Raw genomic sequence first — 21,448 nt, forward strand, 5'->3', positions numbered from 1 at the left:
TGTGCATACCAGTCAGTCAATTTATCAGAGATTTAAGTGAATAAGCTACAATGTCCAAGGTACTAAACATGATATATTCTATGGGGTGTCATAAGCAAGTCATTAGAATACTACTAAAGTTCTAAGACATGCATTCAATATTTGAATAAAGAAAGATAAAATAAAGCTATCTCTTGGGTTTCACTAAAAAGTCCATTGGATGACTTGACTATTGTTGTTAAAAGACATAAGCATTCATATTATAGAGCCACAAACCACACTAGTAAAATAAAAATATGCTTACATGGTATTCAAACCAATTACCATCTTAATTTGATAGTGCAAATCCAACACCTTACCAACTGTGCTAACCATACTGTGCATACCAGTCACACAATTTATCAGAGATTTAAGTAAATAAGCTACAATGTCCAAGGTACTAAACATGATATATTCTATGGGGTGTCATAAGCAAGTCATTAGAATACTACTAAAGTTCTAAGACATGCATTCAGTATTTGAATAAACAAATATTAAATAAAGCTATCTCTTGGGTTTCACTAAAAAGTCCATTGGAAGACTTGACTATTGTTGTTAAAAGACATAGGCATTCATATTATATAGCAACAAACCACAATGCAGACTAGTAAAATAAAAATATGCTTCCATGATATTCAAACCAATGACCGTCTTAATTTGATAGTGCAAACCCAACACCTTACCAACTGTCCTAAACAGTCTGTGCATATCAGTCACCCAATTTATCAGATATTTTAGTAAATAAGCTACAATGTCCAATGTACTAAACATGATATATTCTATGGGGTGTCATAAGCAAGTCATTAGAATACTACTAAAGTTCTAAGACATGCATTCAGTATTTGAATAAACAAAGATAAAATAAAGCTATCTCTTGGGTTTCACTAAAAAGTCCATTGGAAGACTTGACTATTGTTGTTAAAAGACATAGGCATTCATATTATATAGCAACAAACCACAATGCAGACTAGTAAAATAAAAATATGCTTACATGGTATTCAAACCAATGACCGTCTTAATTTGATAGTGCAAACCCAACACCTTACCAACTGTCCTAAACAGTCTATGCATATCAGTCACCCAATTTATCAGATATTTTAGTAAATAAGCTACAATGTCCAATGTACTAAACATGATATATTCTATGGGGTGTCATAAGAACGTCATTAGAATACTACTAAAGTTCTAAGACATGCATTCAATATTTGAATAAATAAAGATAAAATAAAGCTATCTCTAGGGTTTCACTAAAAAGTCCATTGGACGACTTGACTATTGTTGTTAAAAGACATAGGCATTTATATTATAGCGCAACAAACCACAATGCAGACTAGTAAAATAAAAACATGGTTACATGGGATTAAAACCAATGATAATCTTAATTTGATAGTGCAAACCCAACACCTTGCCAACTGTGCTAACAAGTCTGTGCATACCAGTTAACCATTTTATCAGAGATTTAAGTGAATAAGCTACAATGTCCAAGGTACTAAACATGATATATTCTATGGGGTGTCATAAGCACGTCATTAGAATACTACTAAAGTTCTAAGACATGCATTCAATATTTGAATAAACAAAGATAAAATAAAGCTATCTCTTGGGTTTCACTAACAAGTCCATTGGAAGACTTGACTATTGTTGTTAAAATACATATGCATTATATTGTATAGAGCCACAAACCACACTAGTAAAAAAGAAACAAGTTTACATGGGATTCAAACCAACGACAGTCTAAATTTGAAAGTGCAAACCCAACACTTTACCAACAGTGCTAACCAGTCTGCACACAAGCCACACAATTGATCAGAAATTTACGTAAATCAGCTACAGTGTCCAAGGTTGTAAACATGATATATTCTATGGTGTGTCATAAGCAAGTCATTAGAATACTTTCCTACTAAAATTATAAGACATATGCATTCAATATTTGAATAAATAAAGATAAAATAAAGCTATCTCTTGGGTTTCACTAAAAAGTCCATTGGAAGACTTGACTATTGTTAAAAGACATAGGCATTTATATTATAGCGCAACAAACCAAAATGCAGACTAGTAAAATAAAAACATGGTTACATGGGACTAAAAACCAATGACAGTCTTAATTTGATAGTGCAAACCCAACACCTTACCAACTGTGCTAACCAGTCTATGCATACCAGTCATCCATTTTATCAGAGATTTAAGTAAATAAGCTACAATGTCCATGGTACTAAACATGATATATTCTATGGGGTGTCATAAGCACGTCATTAGAATACTACTAAAGTTCTAAGACATGCATTCAATATTTGAATAAACAAAGATAAAATAAAGCTATCTCCTGGGTTTCACTAAAAAGTCCATTGGAAGACTTGACTATTGTTGTTAAAAGACATAGGCATTCATATTATAGAGCCACAAACCACACTAGTAAAATAAAAATATGCTTACATGGTATTCAAACCAATTACCATCTTAATTTGATAGTGCAAATCCAACACCTTACCAACTGTGCTAACCATACTGTGCATACCAGTCACACAATTTATCAGAGATTTAAGTAAATGAGCTACAATATCCAAGGTATTAAACATGATATATTCTATGGGGTGTCATAAGCAAGTCATTAGAATACTTTACTACTAAAGTTATAAGACATATGCATTCAATATTTGAATAAACAAAGACAAAATAAAGCTATCTATTGGGTTTCACTAACAAGTCCATTGGAAGACTTAATTGTTGTTAAAATGCATATGCATTACATTGTATAGAGCCACAAACCACACTAGTAAAAAAAAAACAAGCTTACATGGGATTCAAACCAATGACAGTCTAAATTTGATAGTGCAAACCCTACACTTTACCAACTGTGCTAACCAGTCTGCACACAAGCCACACAATTGATCAGAGATTTACGTAAATCAGCTACAGTGTCCAAGGTAGTAAACATGATATATTCTATGGGGTGTCATAAGCAAGTCATTAGAATACTTTACTATTAAAGTTATAAGACATATGCATTCAATATTTGAGTAAACAAAGAGAAAATAAATCTATCTATTGGGTTTCACTTAAAAGTCTATTGGAAGACTTGACTTTGTTAAAAGACATAGGCATTCATATTATAGAGCCACAAACCACAATGCAGACTAGTAAAATAGAAAGACGCTTACATGGGATTCAAAGCAATGACAGGCTTGATTTGATAGTGCAAACCCAACACCTTACCAACTGTGCTTACAAGTCTGTGCATACCAGTCAGTCAATTTATCAGAGATTTAAGTGAATAAGCTACAATGTCCAAGGTACTAAACATGATATATTCTATGGGGTGTCATAAGCAAGTCATTAGAATACTACTAAAGTTCTAAGACATGCATTCAATATTTGAATAAACAAAGATAAAATAAAGCTATCTCCTGGGTTTCACTAAAAAGTCCATTGGAAGACTTGACTATTGTTGTTAAAAGACATAGGCATTCATATTATAGAGCCACAAACCACACTAGTAAAATAAAAATATGCTTACATGGTATTCAAACCAATTACCATCTTAATTTGATAGTGCAAATCCAACACCTTACCAACTGTGCTAACCATACTGTGCATACCAGTCACACAATTTATCAGAGATTTAGGTAAATAAGCTACAATGTCCAAGGTACTAAACATGATATATTCTATGGGGTGTCATAAGCAAGTCATTAGAATACTACTAAAGTTCTAAGACATGCATTCAGTATTTGAATAAACAAAGATAAAATAAAGCTATCTCTTGGGTTTCACTAAAAAGTCCATTGGAAGACTTGACTATTGTTGTTAAAAGACATAGGCATTCATATTATATAGCAACAAACCACAATGCAGACTAGTAAAATAAAAATATGCTTACATGGTATTCAAACCAATGACCGTCTTAATTTGATAGTGCAAACCCAACACCTTACCAACTGTCCTAAACAGTCTGTGCATATCAGTCACCCAATTTATCAGATATTTTAGTAAATAAGCTACAATTTCCAATGTACTAAACATGATATATTCTATGGGGTGTCATAAGAACGTCATTAGAATACTACTAAAGTTCTAAGACATGCATTCAATATTTGAATAAATAAAGATAAAATAAAGCTATCTCTAGGGTTTCACTAAAAAGTCCATTGGAAGACTTGACTATTGTTGTTAAAAGACATAGGCATTTATATTATAGCGCAACAAACCACAATGCAGACTAGTAAAATAAAAACATGGTTACATGGGATTAAAACCAATGATAATCTTAATTTGATAGTGCAAACCCAACACCTTACCAACTGTGCTAACAAGTCTGTGCATACCAGTTAACCATTTTATCAGAGATTTAAGTGAATAAGCTACAATGTCCAAGGTACTAAACATGATATATTCTATGGGGTGTCATAAGCACGTCATTAGAATACTACTAAAGTTCTAAGACATGCATTCAATATTTGAATAAAGAAAGATAAAATAAAGCTATCTCTTGGGTTTCACTAAAAAGTCCATTGGATGACTTGACTATTGTTAAAAGACATAAGCATTCATATTATAGAGCCACAAACCACACTAGTAAAATAAAAACATGCTTACATGGTATTCAAACCAATGACCGTCTTAATTTGATAGTGCAAACCCAACACCTTACCAACTGTCCTAAACAGTCTGTGCATATCAGTCACCCAATTTATCAGATATTTAAGTAAATAAGCTACAATGTCCAATGTACTAAACATGATATATTCTATGGGGTGTCATAAGCACGTCATTAGAATACTACTAAAGTTCTAAGACATGCATTCAATATTTGAATAAACAAAGATAAAATAAAGCTATCTCTTGGGTTTCACTAAAAAGTCCATTGGAAGACTTGACTATTGTTGTTAAAATACATATGCATTATATTGTATAGAGCCACAAACCACACTAGTAAAAAAGAAACAAGCTTACATGGGATTCAAACCAACGACAGTCTACATTTGATAGTGCAAACCCAACACTTTACCAACTGTGCTAACCAGTCTGCACACAAGCCACACAATTGATCAGAAATTTACGTAAATCAGCTACAGTGTCCAAGGTAGTAAACATGATATATTCTATGGTGTGTCATAAGCAAGTCATTAGAATACTTTCCTACTAAAATTATAAGACATATGCATTCAATATTTGAATAAATAAAGATAAAATAAAGCTATCTCTTGGGTTTCACTAAAAAGTCCATTGGAAGACTTGACTATTGTTGTTAAAAGACATAGGCATTTATATTATAGAGCAACAAACCAAAATGCAGACTAGTAAAATAAAAACATGGTTACATGGGACTAAAAACCAATGACAGTCTTAATTTGATAGTGCAAACCCAACACCTTACCAACTGTGCTAACCAGTCTATGCATACCAGTCATCCATTTTATCAGAGATTTAAGTAAATAAGCTACAATGTCCATGGTACTAAACATGATATATTCTATGGGGTGTCATAAGCACGTCATTAGAATACTACTAAAGTTCTAAGACATGCATTCAATATTTGAATAAACAAAGATAAAATAAAGCTATCTCCTGGGTTTCACTAAAAAGTCCATTGGAAGACTTGACTATTGTTGTTAAAAGACATAGGCATTCATATTATAGAGCCACAAACCACAATGCAGACTAGTAAAATAAAAACATGGTTACATGGGATTAAAACCAATGATAATCTTAATTTGATAGTGCAAACCCAACACCTTACCAACTGTGCTAACAAGTCTGTGCATACCAGTTAACCATTTTATCAGAGATTTAAGTGAATAAGCTACAATGTCCAAGGTACTAAACATGATATATTCTATGGGGTGTCATAAGCACGTCATTAGAATACTACTAAAGTTCTAAGACATGCATTCAATATTTGAATAAACAAAGATAAAATAAAGCTATCTCTTGGGTTTCACTAACAAGTCCATTGGAAGACTTGACTATTGTTGTTAAAATACATATGCATTATATTGTATAGAGCCACAAACCACACTAGTAAAAAAGAAACAAGTTTACATGGGATTCAAACCAACGACAGTCTAAATTTGAAAGTGCAAACCCAACACTTTACCAACAGTGCTAACCAGTCTGCACACAAGCCACACAATTGATCAGAAATTTACGTAAATCAGCTACAGTGTCCAAGGTTGTAAACATGATATATTCTATGGTGTGTCATAAGCAAGTCATTAGAATACTTTCCTACTAAAATTATAAGACATATGCATTCAATATTTGAATAAATAAAGATAAAATAAAGCTATCTCTTGGGTTTCACTAAAAAGTCCATTGGAAGACTTGACTATTGTTAAAAGACATAGGCATTTATATTATAGCGCAACAAACCAAAATGCAGACTAGTAAAATAAAAACATGGTTACATGGGACTAAAAACCAATGACAGTCTTAATTTGATAGTGCAAACCCAACACCTTACCAACTGTGCTAACCAGTCTATGCATACCAGTCATCCATTTTATCAGAGATTTAAGTAAATAAGCTACAATGTCCATGGTACTAAACATGATATATTCTATGGGGTGTCATAAGCACGTCATTAGAATACTACTAAAGTTCTAAGACATGCATTCAATATTTGAATAAACAAAGATAAAATAAAGCTATCTCCTGGGTTTCACTAAAAAGTCCATTGGAAGACTTGACTATTGTTGTTAAAAGACATAGGCATTCATATTATAGAGCCACAAACCACACTAGTAAAATAAAAATATGCTTACATGGTATTCAAACCAATTACCATCTTAATTTGATAGTGCAAATCCAACACCTTACCAACTGTGCTAACCATACTGTGCATACCAGTCACACAATTTATCAGAGATTTAAGTAAATGAGCTACAATATCCAAGGTATTAAACATGATATATTCTATGGGGTGTCATAAGCAAGTCATTAGAATACTTTACTACTAAAGTTATAAGACATATGCATTCAATATTTGAATAAACAAAGACAAAATAAAGCTATCTATTGGGTTTCACTAACAAGTCCATTGGAAGACTTAATTGTTGTTAAAATGCATATGCATTACATTGTATAGAGCCACAAACCACACTAGTAAAAAAAAAACAAGCTTACATGGGATTCAAACCAATGACAGTCTAAATTTGATAGTGCAAACCCTACACTTTACCAACTGTGCTAACCAGTCTGCACACAAGCCACACAATTGATCAGAGATTTACGTAAATCAGCTACAGTGTCCAAGGTAGTAAACATGATATATTCTATGGGGTGTCATAAGCAAGTCATTAGAATACTTTACTATTAAAGTTATAAGACATATGCATTCAATATTTGAGTAAACAAAGAGAAAATAAATCTATCTATTGGGTTTCACTTAAAAGTCTATTGGAAGACTTGACTTTGTTAAAAGACATAGGCATTCATATTATAGAGCCACAAACCACAATGCAGACTAGTAAAATAGAAAGACGCTTACATGGGATTCAAAGCAATGACAGGCTTGATTTGATAGTGCAAACCCAACACCTTACCAACTGTGCTTACAAGTCTGTGCATACCAGTCAGTCAATTTATCAGAGATTTAAGTGAATAAGCTACAATGTCCAAGGTACTAAACATGATATATTCTATGGGGTGTCATAAGCAAGTCATTAGAATACTACTAAAGTTCTAAGACATGCATTCAATATTTGAATAAAGAAAGATAAAATAAAGCTATCTCTTGGGTTTCACTAAAAAGTCCATTGGATGACTTGACTATTGTTGTTAAAAGACATAGGCATTCATATTATAGAGCCACAAACCACAATGCAGACTAGTAAAATAGAAAGATGCTTACATTGGATTCAAAGCAATGACAGGCTTCATTTGATAGTGCAAACCCAACACCTTACCAACTGTGCTTACAAGTCTGTGCATACCAGTCAGTCAATTTATCAGAGATTTAAGTGAATAAGCTACAATGTCCAAGGTACTAAACATGATATATTCTATGGGGTGTCATAAGCAAGTCATTAGAATACTACTAAAGTTCTAAGACATGCATTCAATATTTGAATAAAGAAAGATAAAATAAAGCTATCTCTTGGGTTTCACTAAAAAGTCCATTGGATGACTTGACTATTGTTGTTAAAAGACATAAGCATTCATATTATAGAGCCACAAACCACACTAGTAAAATAAAAATATGCTTACATGGTATTCAAACCAATTACCATCTTAATTTGATAGTGCAAATCCAACACCTTACCAACTGTGCTAACCATACTGTGCATACCAGTCACACAATTTATCAGAGATTTAAGTAAATAAGCTACAATGTCCAAGGTACTAAACATGATATATTCTATGGGGTGTCATAAGCAAGTCATTAGAATACTACTAAAGTTCTAAGACATGCATTCAGTATTTGAATAAACAAATATTAAATAAAGCTATCTCTTGGGTTTCACTAAAAAGTCCATTGGAAGACTTGACTATTGTTGTTAAAAGACATAGGCATTCATATTATATAGCAACAAACCACAATGCAGACTAGTAAAATAAAAATATGCTTCCATGATATTCAAACCAATGACCGTCTTAATTTGATAGTGCAAACCCAACACCTTACCAACTGTCCTAAACAGTCTGTGCATATCAGTCACCCAATTTATCAGATATTTTAGTAAATAAGCTACAATGTCCAATGTACTAAACATGATATATTCTATGGGGTGTCATAAGCAAGTCATTAGAATACTACTAAAGTTCTAAGACATGCATTCAGTATTTGAATAAACAAAGATAAAATAAAGCTATCTCTTGGGTTTCACTAAAAAGTCCATTGGAAGACTTGACTATTGTTGTTAAAAGACATAGGCATTCATATTATATAGCAACAAACCACAATGCAGACTAGTAAAATAAAAATATGCTTACATGGTATTCAAACCAATGACCGTCTTAATTTGATAGTGCAAACCCAACACCTTACCAACTGTCCTAAACAGTCTATGCATATCAGTCACCCAATTTATCAGATATTTTAGTAAATAAGCTACAATGTCCAATGTACTAAACATGATATATTCTATGGGGTGTCATAAGAACGTCATTAGAATACTACTAAAGTTCTAAGACATGCATTCAATATTTGAATAAATAAAGATAAAATAAAGCTATCTCTAGGGTTTCACTAAAAAGTCCATTGGAAGACTTGACTATTGTTGTTAAAAGACATAGGCATTTATATTATAGCGCAACAAACCACAATGCAGACTAGTAAAATAAAAACATGGTTACATGGGATTAAAACCAATGATAATCTTAATTTGATAGTGCAAACCCAACACCTTACCAACTGTGCTAACAAGTCTGTGCATACCAGTTAACCATTTTATCAGAGATTTAAGTGAATAAGCTACAATGTCCAAGGTACTAAACATGATATATTCTATGGGGTGTCATAAGCACGTCATTAGAATACTACTAAAGTTCTAAGACATGCATTCAATATTTGAATAAACAAAGATAAAATAAAGCTATCTCTTGGGTTTCACTAACAAGTCCATTGGAAGACTTGACTATTGTTGTTAAAATACATATGCATTATATTGTATAGAGCCACAAACCACACTAGTAAAAAAGAAACAAGTTTACATGGGATTCAAACCAACGACAGTCTAAATTTGAAAGTGCAAACCCAACACTTTACCAACAGTGCTAACCAGTCTGCACACAAGCCACACAATTGATCAGAAATTTACGTAAATCAGCTACAGTGTCCAAGGTTGTAAACATGATATATTCTATGGTGTGTCATAAGCAAGTCATTAGAATACTTTCCTACTAAAATTATAAGACATATGCATTCAATATTTGAATAAATAAAGATAAAATAAAGCTATCTCTTGGGTTTCACTAAAAAGTCCATTGGAAGACTTGACTATTGTTAAAAGACATAGGCATTTATATTATAGCGCAACAAACCAAAATGCAGACTAGTAAAATAAAAACATGGTTACATGGGACTAAAAACCAATGACAGTCTTAATTTGATAGTGCAAACCCAACACCTTACCAACTGTGCTAACCAGTCTATGCATACCAGTCATCCATTTTATCAGAGATTTAAGTAAATAAGCTACAATGTCCATGGTACTAAACATGATATATTCTATGGGGTGTCATAAGCACGTCATTAGAATACTACTAAAGTTCTAAGACATGCATTCAATATTTGAATAAACAAAGATAAAATAAAGCTATCTCCTGGGTTTCACTAAAAAGTCCATTGGAAGACTTGACTATTGTTGTTAAAAGACATAGGCATTCATATTATAGAGCCACAAACCACACTAGTAAAATAAAAATATGCTTACATGGTATTCAAACCAATTACCATCTTAATTTGATAGTGCAAATCCAACACCTTACCAACTGTGCTAACCATACTGTGCATACCAGTCACACAATTTATCAGAGATTTAAGTAAATGAGCTACAATATCCAAGGTATTAAACATGATATATTCTATGGGGTGTCATAAGCAAGTCATTAGAATACTTTACTACTAAAGTTATAAGACATATGCATTCAATATTTGAATAAACAAAGACAAAATAAAGCTATCTATTGGGTTTCACTAACAAGTCCATTGGAAGACTTAATTGTTGTTAAAATGCATATGCATTACATTGTATAGAGCCACAAACCACACTAGTAAAAAAAAAACAAGCTTACATGGGATTCAAACCAATGACAGTCTAAATTTGATAGTGCAAACCCTACACTTTACCAACTGTGCTAACCAGTCTGCACACAAGCCACACAATTGATCAGAGATTTACGTAAATCAGCTACAGTGTCCAAGGTAGTAAACATGATATATTCTATGGGGTGTCATAAGCAAGTCATTAGAATACTTTACTATTAAAGTTATAAGACATATGCATTCAATATTTGAGTAAACAAAGAGAAAATAAATCTATCTATTGGGTTTCACTTAAAAGTCTATTGGAAGACTTGACTTTGTTAAAAGACATAGGCATTCATATTATAGAGCCACAAACCACAATGCAGACTAGTAAAATAGAAAGACGCTTACATGGGATTCAAAGCAATGACAGGCTTGATTTGATAGTGCAAACCCAACACCTTACCAACTGTGCTTACAAGTCTGTGCATACCAGTCAGTCAATTTATCAGAGATTTAAGTGAATAAGCTACAATGTCCAAGGTACTAAACATGATATATTCTATGGGGTGTCATAAGCAAGTCATTAGAATACTACTAAAGTTCTAAGACATGCATTCAATATTTGAATAAACAAAGATAAAATAAAGCTATCTCCTGGGTTTCACTAAAAAGTCCATTGGAAGACTTGACTATTGTTGTTAAAAGACATAGGCATTCATATTATAGAGCCACAAACCACACTAGTAAAATAAAAATATGCTTACATGGTATTCAAACCAATTACCATCTTAATTTGATAGTGCAAATCCAACACCTTACCAACTGTGCTAACCATACTGTGCATACCAGTCACACAATTTATCAGAGATTTAGGTAAATAAGCTACAATGTCCAAGGTACTAAACATGATATATTCTATGGGGTGTCATAAGCAAGTCATTAGAATACTACTAAAGTTCTAAGACATGCATTCAGTATTTGAATAAACAAAGATAAAATAAAGCTATCTCTTGGGTTTCACTAAAAAGTCCATTGGAAGACTTGACTATTGTTGTTAAAAGACATAGGCATTCATATTATATAGCAACAAACCACAATGCAGACTAGTAAAATAAAAATATGCTTACATGGTATTCAAACCAATGACCGTCTTAATTTGATAGTGCAAACCCAACACCTTACCAACTGTCCTAAACAGTCTGTGCATATCAGTCACCCAATTTATCAGATATTTTAGTAAATAAGCTACAATTTCCAATGTACTAAACATGATATATTCTATGGGGTGTCATAAGAACGTCATTAGAATACTACTAAAGTTCTAAGACATGCATTCAATATTTGAATAAATAAAGATAAAATAAAGCTATCTCTAGGGTTTCACTAAAAAGTCCATTGGAAGACTTGACTATTGTTGTTAAAAGACATAGGCATTTATATTATAGCGCAACAAACCACAATGCAGACTAGTAAAATAAAAACATGGTTACATGGGATTAAAACCAATGATAATCTTAATTTGATAGTGCAAACCCAACACCTTACCAACTGTGCTAACAAGTCTGTGCATACCAGTTAACCATTTTATCAGAGATTTAAGTGAATAAGCTACAATGTCCAAGGTACTAAACATGATATATTCTATGGGGTGTCATAAGCACGTCATTAGAATACTACTAAAGTTCTAAGACATGCATTCAATATTTGAATAAAGAAAGATAAAATAAAGCTATCTCTTGGGTTTCACTAAAAAGTCCATTGGATGACTTGACTATTGTTAAAAGACATAAGCATTCATATTATAGAGCCACAAACCACACTAGTAAAATAAAAACATGCTTACATGGTATTCAAACCAATGACCGTCTTAATTTGATAGTGCAAACCCAACACCTTACCAACTGTCCTAAACAGTCTGTGCATATCAGTCACCCAATTTATCAGATATTTAAGTAAATAAGCTACAATGTCCAATGTACTAAACATGATATATTCTATGGGGTGTCATAAGCACGTCATTAGAATACTACTAAAGTTCTAAGACATGCATTCAATATTTGAATAAACAAAGATAAAATAAAGCTATCTCTTGGGTTTCACTAAAAAGTCCATTGGAAGACTTGACTATTGTTGTTAAAATACATATGCATTATATTGTATAGAGCCACAAACCACACTAGTAAAAAAGAAACAAGCTTACATGGGATTCAAACCAACGACAGTCTACATTTGATAGTGCAAACCCAACACTTTACCAACTGTGCTAACCAGTCTGCACACAAGCCACACAATTGATCAGAAATTTACGTAAATCAGCTACAGTGTCCAAGGTAGTAAACATGATATATTCTATGGTGTGTCATAAGCAAGTCATTAGAATACTTTCCTACTAAAATTATAAGACATATGCATTCAATATTTGAATAAATAAAGATAAAATAAAGCTATCTCTTGGGTTTCACTAAAAAGTCCATTGGAAGACTTGACTATTGTTGTTAAAAGACATAGGCATTTATATTATAGAGCAACAAACCAAAATGCAGACTAGTAAAATAAAAACATGGTTACATGGGACTAAAAACCAATGACAGTCTTAATTTGATAGTGCAAACCCAACACCTTACCAACTGTGCTAACCAGTCTATGCATACCAGTCATCCATTTTATCAGAGATTTAAGTAAATAAGCTACAATGTCCATGGTACTAAACATGATATATTCTATGGGGTGTCATAAGCACGTCATTAGAATACTACTAAAGTTCTAAGACATGCATTCAATATTTGAATAAACAAAGATAAAATAAAGCTATCTCCTGGGTTTCACTAAAAAGTCCATTGGAAGACTTGACTATTGTTGTTAAAAGACATAGGCATTCATATTATAGAGCCACAAACCACAATGCAGACTAGTAAAATAAAAACATGGTTACATGGGATTAAAACCAATGATAATCTTAATTTGATAGTGCAAACCCAACACCTTACCAACTGTGCTAACAAGTCTGTGCATACCAGTTAACCATTTTATCAGAGATTTAAGTGAATAAGCTACAATGTCCAAGGTACTAAACATGATATATTCTATGGGGTGTCATAAGCACGTCATTAGAATACTACTAAAGTTCTAAGACATGCATTCAATATTTGAATAAACAAAGATAAAATAAAGCTATCTCTTGGGTTTCACTAACAAGTCCATTGGAAGACTTGACTATTGTTGTTAAAATACATATGCATTATATTGTATAGAGCCACAAACCACACTAGTAAAAAAGAAACAAGTTTACATGGGATTCAAACCAACGACAGTCTAAATTTGAAAGTGCAAACCCAACACTTTACCAACAGTGCTAACCAGTCTGCACACAAGCCACACAATTGATCAGAAATTTACGTAAATCAGCTACAGTGTCCAAGGTTGTAAACATGATATATTCTATGGTGTGTCATAAGCAAGTCATTAGAATACTTTCCTACTAAAATTATAAGACATATGCATTCAATATTTGAATAAATAAAGATAAAATAAAGCTATCTCTTGGGTTTCACTAAAAAGTCCATTGGAAGACTTGACTATTGTTAAAAGACATAGGCATTTATATTATAGCGCAACAAACCAAAATGCAGACTAGTAAAATAAAAACATGGTTACATGGGACTAAAAACCAATGACAGTCTTAATTTGATAGTGCAAACCCAACACCTTACCAACTGTGCTAACCAGTCTATGCATACCAGTCATCCATTTTATCAGAGATTTAAGTAAATAAGCTACAATGTCCATGGTACTAAACATGATATATTCTATGGGGTGTCATAAGCACGTCATTAGAATACTACTAAAGTTCTAAGACATGCATTCAATATTTGAATAAACAAAGATAAAATAAAGCTATCTCCTGGGTTTCACTAAAAAGTCCATTGGAAGACTTGACTATTGTTGTTAAAAGACATAGGCATTCATATTATAGAGCCACAAACCACACTAGTAAAATAAAAACATGCTTACATGGTATTCAAACCAATTACCATCTTAATTTGATAGTGCAAATCCAACACCTTACCAACTGTGCTAACCATACTGTGCATACCAGTCACACAATTTATCAGAGATTTAAGTAAATGAGCTACAATATCCAAGGTATTAAACATGATATATTCTATGGGGTGTCATAAGCAAGTCATTAGAATACTTTACTACTAAAGTTATAAGACATATGCATTCAATATTTGAATAAACAAAGACAAAATAAAGCTATCTATTGGGTTTCACTAACAAGTCCATTGGAAGACTTAATTGTTGTTAAAATGCATATGCATTACATTGTATAGAGCCACAAACCACACTAGTAAAAAAAAAACAAGCTTACATGGGATTCAAACCAATGACAGTCTAAATTTGATAGTGCAAACCCTACACTTTACCAACTGTGCTAACCAGTCTGCACACAAGCCACACAATTGATCAGAGATTTACGTAAATCAGCTACAGTGTCCAAGGTAGTAAACATGATATATTCTATGGGGTGTCATAAGCAAGTCATTAGAATACTTTACTATTAAAGTTATAAGACATATGCATTCAATATTTGAGTAAACAAAGAGAAAATAAATCTATCTATTGGGTTTCACTTAAAAGTCTATTGGAAGACTTGACTTTGTTAAAAGACATAGGCATTCATATTATAGAGCCACAAACCACAATGCAGACTAGTAAAATAGAAAGACGCTTACATGGGATTCAAAGCAATGACAGGCTTGATTTGATAGTGCAAACCCAACACCTTACCAACTGTGCTTACAAGTCTGTGCATACCAGTCAGTCAATTTATCAGAGATTTAAGTGAATAAGCTACAATGTCCAAGGTACTAAACATGATATATTCTATGGGGTGTCATAAGCAAGTCATTAGAATACTACTAAAGTTCTAAGACATGCATTCAATATTTGAATAAACAAAGATAAAATAAAGCTATCTCCTGGGTTTCACTAAAAAGTCCATTGGAAGACTTGACTATTGTTGTTAAAAGACATAGGCATTCATATTATAGAGCCACAAACCACACTAGTAAAATAAAAATATGCTTACATGGTATTCAAACCAATTACCATCTTAATTTGATAGTGCAAATCCAACACCTTACCAACTGTGCTAACCATACTGTGCATACCAGTCACACAATTTATCAGAGATTTAGGTAAATAAGCTACAATGTCCAAGGTACTAAACATGATATATTCTATGGGGTGTCATAAGCAAGTCATTAGAATACTACTAAAGTTCTAAGACATGCATTCAGTATTTGAATAAACAAAGATAAAATAAAGCTATCTCTTGGGTTTCACTAAAAAGTCCATTGGAAGACTTGACTATTGTTGTTAAAAGACATAGGCATTCATATTATATAGCAACAAACCACAATGCAGACTAGTAAAATAAAAATATGCTTACATGGTATTCAAACCAATGACCGTCTTAATTTGATAGTGCAAACCCAACACCTTACCAACTGTCCTAAACAGTCTGTGCATATCAGTCACCCAATTTATCAGATATTTTAGTAAATAAGCTACAATGTCCAATGTACTAAACATGATATATTCTATGGGGTGTCATAAGAACGTCATTAGAATACTACTAAAGTTCTAAGACATGCATTCAATATTTGAATAAATAAAGATAAAATAAAGCTATCTCTAGGGTTTCACTAAAAAGTCCATTGGAAGACTTGACTATTGTTGTTAAAAGACATAGGCATTTATATTATAGCGCAACAAACCACAATGCAGACTAGTAAAATAAAAACATGGTTACATGGGATTAAAACCAATGATAATCTTAATTTGATAGTGCAAACCCAACACCTTACCAACTGTGCTAACAAGTCTGTGCATACCAGTTAACCATTTTATCAGAGATTTAAGTGAATAAGCTACAATGTCCAAGGTACTAAACATGATATATTCTATGGGGTGTCATAAGCACGTCATTAGAATACTACTAAAGTTCTAAGACATGCATTCAATATTTGAATAAAGAAAGATAAAATAAAGCTATCTCTTGGGTTTCACTAAAAAGTCCATTGGATGACTTGACTATTGTTAAAAGACATAAGCATTCATATTATAGAGCCACAAACCACACTAGTAAAATAAAAACATGCTTACATGGTATTCAAACCAATGACCGTCTTAATTTGATAGTGCAAAGCCAACACCTTACCAACTGTCCTAAACAGTCTGTGCATATCAGTCACCCAATTTATCAGATATTTAAGTAAATAAGCTACAATGTCCAATGTACTAAACATGATATATTCTATGGGGTGTCATAAGCACGTCATTAGAATACTACTAAAGTTCTAAGACATGCATTCAATATTTGAATAAACAAAGATAAAATAAAGCTATCTCTTGGGTTTCACTAAAAAGTCCATTGGAAGACTTGACTATTGTTGTTAAAATACATATGCATTATATTGTATAGAGCCACAAACCACACTAGTAAAAAAGAAACAAGCTTACATGGGATTCAAACCAACGACAGTCTACATTTGATAGTGCAAACCCAACACTTTACCAACTGTGCTAACCAGTCTGCACACAAGCCACACAATTGATCAGAAATTTACGTAAATCAGCTACAGTGTCCAAGGTAGTAAACATGATATATTCTATGGTGTGTCATAAGCAAGTCATTAGAATACTTTCCTACTAAAATTATAAGACATATGCATTCAATATTTGAATAAATAAAGATAAAATAAAGCTATCTCTTGGGTTTCACTAAAAAGTCCATTGGAAGACTTGACTATTGTTGTTAAAAGACATAGGCATTTATATTATAGAGCAACAAACCAAAATGCAGACTAGTAAAATAAAAACATGGTTACATGGGACTAAAAACCAATGACAGTCTTAATTTGATAGTGCAAACCCAACACCTTACCAACTGTGCTAACCAGTCTATGCATACCAGTCATCCATTTTATCAGAGATTTAAGTAAATAAGCTACAATGTCCATGGTACTAAACATGATATATTCTATGGGGTGTCATAAGCACGTCATTAGAATACTACTAAAGTTCTAAGACATGCATTCAATATTTGAATAAACAAAGATAAAATAAAGCTATCTCCTGGGTTTCACTAAAAAGTCCTTTGGAAGACTTGACTATTGTTGTTAAAAGACATAGGCATTCATATTATAGAGCCACAAACCACACTAGTAAAATAAAAATATGCTTACATGGTATTCAAACCAATTACCATCTTAATTTGATAGTGCAAATCCAACACCTTACCAACTGTGCTAACCATACTGTGCATACCAGTCACACAATTTATCAGAGATTTAAGTAAATGAGCTACAATATCCAAGGTACTAAACATGATATATTCTATGGGGTGTCATAAGCAAGTCATTAGAATACTTTACTACTAAAGTTATAAGACATATGCATTCAATATTTGAATAAACAAAGACAAAATAAAGCTATCTATTGGGTTTCACTAACAAGTCCATTGGAAGACTTAATTGTTGTTAAAATGCATATGCATTACATTGTATAGAGCCACAAACCACACTAGTAAAAAAAAAACAAGCTTACATGGGATTCAAACCAATGACAGTCTAAATTTGATAGTGCAAACCCTACACTTTACCAACTGTGCTAACCAGTCTGCACACAAGCCACACAATTGATCAGAGATTTACGTAAATCAGCTACAGTGTCCAAGGTAGTAAACATGATATATTCTATGGGGTGTCATAAGCAAGTCATTAGAATACTTTACTATTAAAGTTATAAGACATATGCATTCAATATTTGAGTAAACAAAGAGAAAATAAAGCTATCTATTGGGTTTCACTTAAAAGTCTATTGGAAGACTTGACTTTGTTAAAAGACATAGGCATTCATATTATAGAGCCACAAACCACAATGCAGACTAGTAAAATAGAAAGACGCTTACATGGGATTCAAAGCAATGACAGGCTTGATTTGATAGTGCAAACCCAACACCTTACCAACTGTGCTTACAAGTCTGTGCATACCAGTCAGTCAATTTATCAGAGATTTAAGTGAATAAGCTACAATGTCCAAGGTACTAAACATGATATATTCTATGGGGTGTCATAAGCAAGTCATTAGAATACTACTAAAGTTCTAAGACATGCATTCAATATTTGAATAAAGAAAGATAAAATAAAGCTATCTCTTGGGTTTCACTAAAAAGTCCATTGGATGACTTGACTATTGTTGTTAAAAGACATAAGCATTCATATTATAGAGCCACAAACCACAATAGTAAAATAAAAATATGCTTACATGGTATTCAAACCAATTACCATCTTAATTTGATAGTGCAAATCCAACACCTTACCAACTGTGCTAACCATACTGTGCATACCAGTCACACAATTTATCAGAGATTTAAGTAAATAAGCTACAATGTCCAAGGTACTAAACATGATATATTCTATGGGGTGTCATAAGCAAGTCATTAGAATACTACTAAAGTTCTAAGACATGCATTCAGTATTTGAATAAACAAAGATAAAATAAAGCTATCTCTTGGGTTTCACTAAAAAGTCCATTGGAAGACTTGACTATTGTTGTTAAAAGACATAGGCATTCATATTATATAGCAACAAACCACAATGCAGACTAGTAAAATAAAAATATGCTTACATGGTATTCAAACCAATGACCGCCTTCATTTGATAGTGCAAACCCAACACCTTACCAATTGTCCTAAACAGTCTGTGCATATCAGTCACCCAATTTATCAGATATTTTAGTAAATAAGCTACAATGTCCAATGTACTAAACATGATATATTCTATGGGGTGTCATAAGAACGTCATTAGAATACTACTAAAGTTCTAAGACATGCATTCAATATTTGAATAAATAAAGATAAAATAAAGCTATCTCTTGGGTTTCACTAAAAAGTCCATTGGAAGACTTGACTATTGTTGTTAAAAGACATAGGCATTTATATTATAGTGCAACAAACCACAATGCAGACTAGTAAAATAAAAACATGGTTACATGGGATTAAAACCAATGATAATCTTACTTTGATAGTGCAAACCCAACACCTTACCAACTGTGCTAACAAGTCTGTGCATACCAGTTAACCATTTTATCAGAGATTTAAGTGAATAAGCTACAATGTCCAAGGTACTAAACATGATATATTCTATGGGGTGTCATAAGCACGTCATTAGAATACTACTAAAGTTCTAAGACATGCATTCAATATTTGAATAAAGAAAGATAAAATAAAGCTATCTCTTGGGTTTCACTAAAAAGTCCATTGGATGACATGACTATTGTTGTTAAAAGACATAAGCATTCATATTATAGAGCCACAAACCACACTAGTAAAATAAAAACATGTTTACATGGTATTCAAACCAATGACCGTCTTAATTTGATAGTGCAAACCCAACACCTTACCAACTGTCCTAAACAGTCTGTGCATATCAGTCACCCAATTTATCAGATATTTAAGTAAATAAGCTACAATGTCCAATGTACTAAACATGATATATTCTATGGGGTGTCATAAGCACGTCATTAGAATACTACTAAAGTTCTAAGACATGCATTCAATATTTGAATAAACAAAGATAAAATAAAGCTATCTCTTGGGTTTCACTAAAAAGTCCATTGGAAAACTTGACTATTGTTGTTAAAAGACATAGGCATTTATATTATAGAGCCACAAACCACAATGCAGACTAGTAAAATAGAAAGACGGTTACATGGGATTCTAAGCCACGACAGTCTAAATTTGATAGTGCAAACCCAACACTTTACCAACTGTGCTAACCAGTCTGCACACAAGCCACACAATTGATCAGAGATTTACGTAAATCAGCTACAGTGTCCAAGGTAGTAAACATGATATATTCTATGGGGTGTCATAAGCAAGTCATTAGAATACTTTCCTACTAAAATTATAAGACATATGCATTCAATATTTGAGTAAACAAAGAGAAAAAAAAGCTATCTATTGGGTTTCACTAAAAAGTCCATTGGAAGACTTGACTATTGTTGTTAAAAGACATAGGTATTAATATTACAGAGCAACAAACCAAAATGCAGACTAGTAAAATAAAAACATGGTTACATGGGATTAAAACCAATGACAGTCTTAATTTGATAGTGCAAACCCAACACCTTACCAACTGTGCTAACAAGTCTGTGCATACCAGTTAACCATTTTATCAGAGATTTAAGTGAATAAGCTACAATGTCCAAGGTACTAAACATGATATATTCTATGGGGTGTCATAAGAACGTCATTAGAATACTACTAAAGTTCTAAGACATGCATTCAATATTTGAATAAACAAAGATAAAATAAAGCTATCTATTGGGTTTCACTAACAAGTCCATTGGAAGACTTGATTATTGTTGTTAAAATACATATGCATTACATTGTATAGAGCCACAAACCACACTAGTAAAAAAGAAACAAGCTTACATGGGATTCAAACCAACGACAGTCTAAATTTGATAGTGCAAACCCAACACTTTACCAACTGTGCTAACCAGTCTGCACACATGCCACACAATTGATCAGAGATTTACGTAAATCAGCTACAGTGTCCAAGGTAGTAAACATGATATATTCTATGGGGTGTCATAAGCAAGTCATTAGAATACTTTACTATTAAAGTTATAAGACATATGCATTTGAGTAAACAAAGATAAAATAAA

Source organism: Pseudophryne corroboree, chromosome 5 (genome assembly GCF_028390025.1).
Source record: "Pseudophryne corroboree isolate aPseCor3 chromosome 5, aPseCor3.hap2, whole genome shotgun sequence".
Taxonomy (NCBI): domain Eukaryota; kingdom Metazoa; phylum Chordata; class Amphibia; order Anura; family Myobatrachidae; genus Pseudophryne; species Pseudophryne corroboree.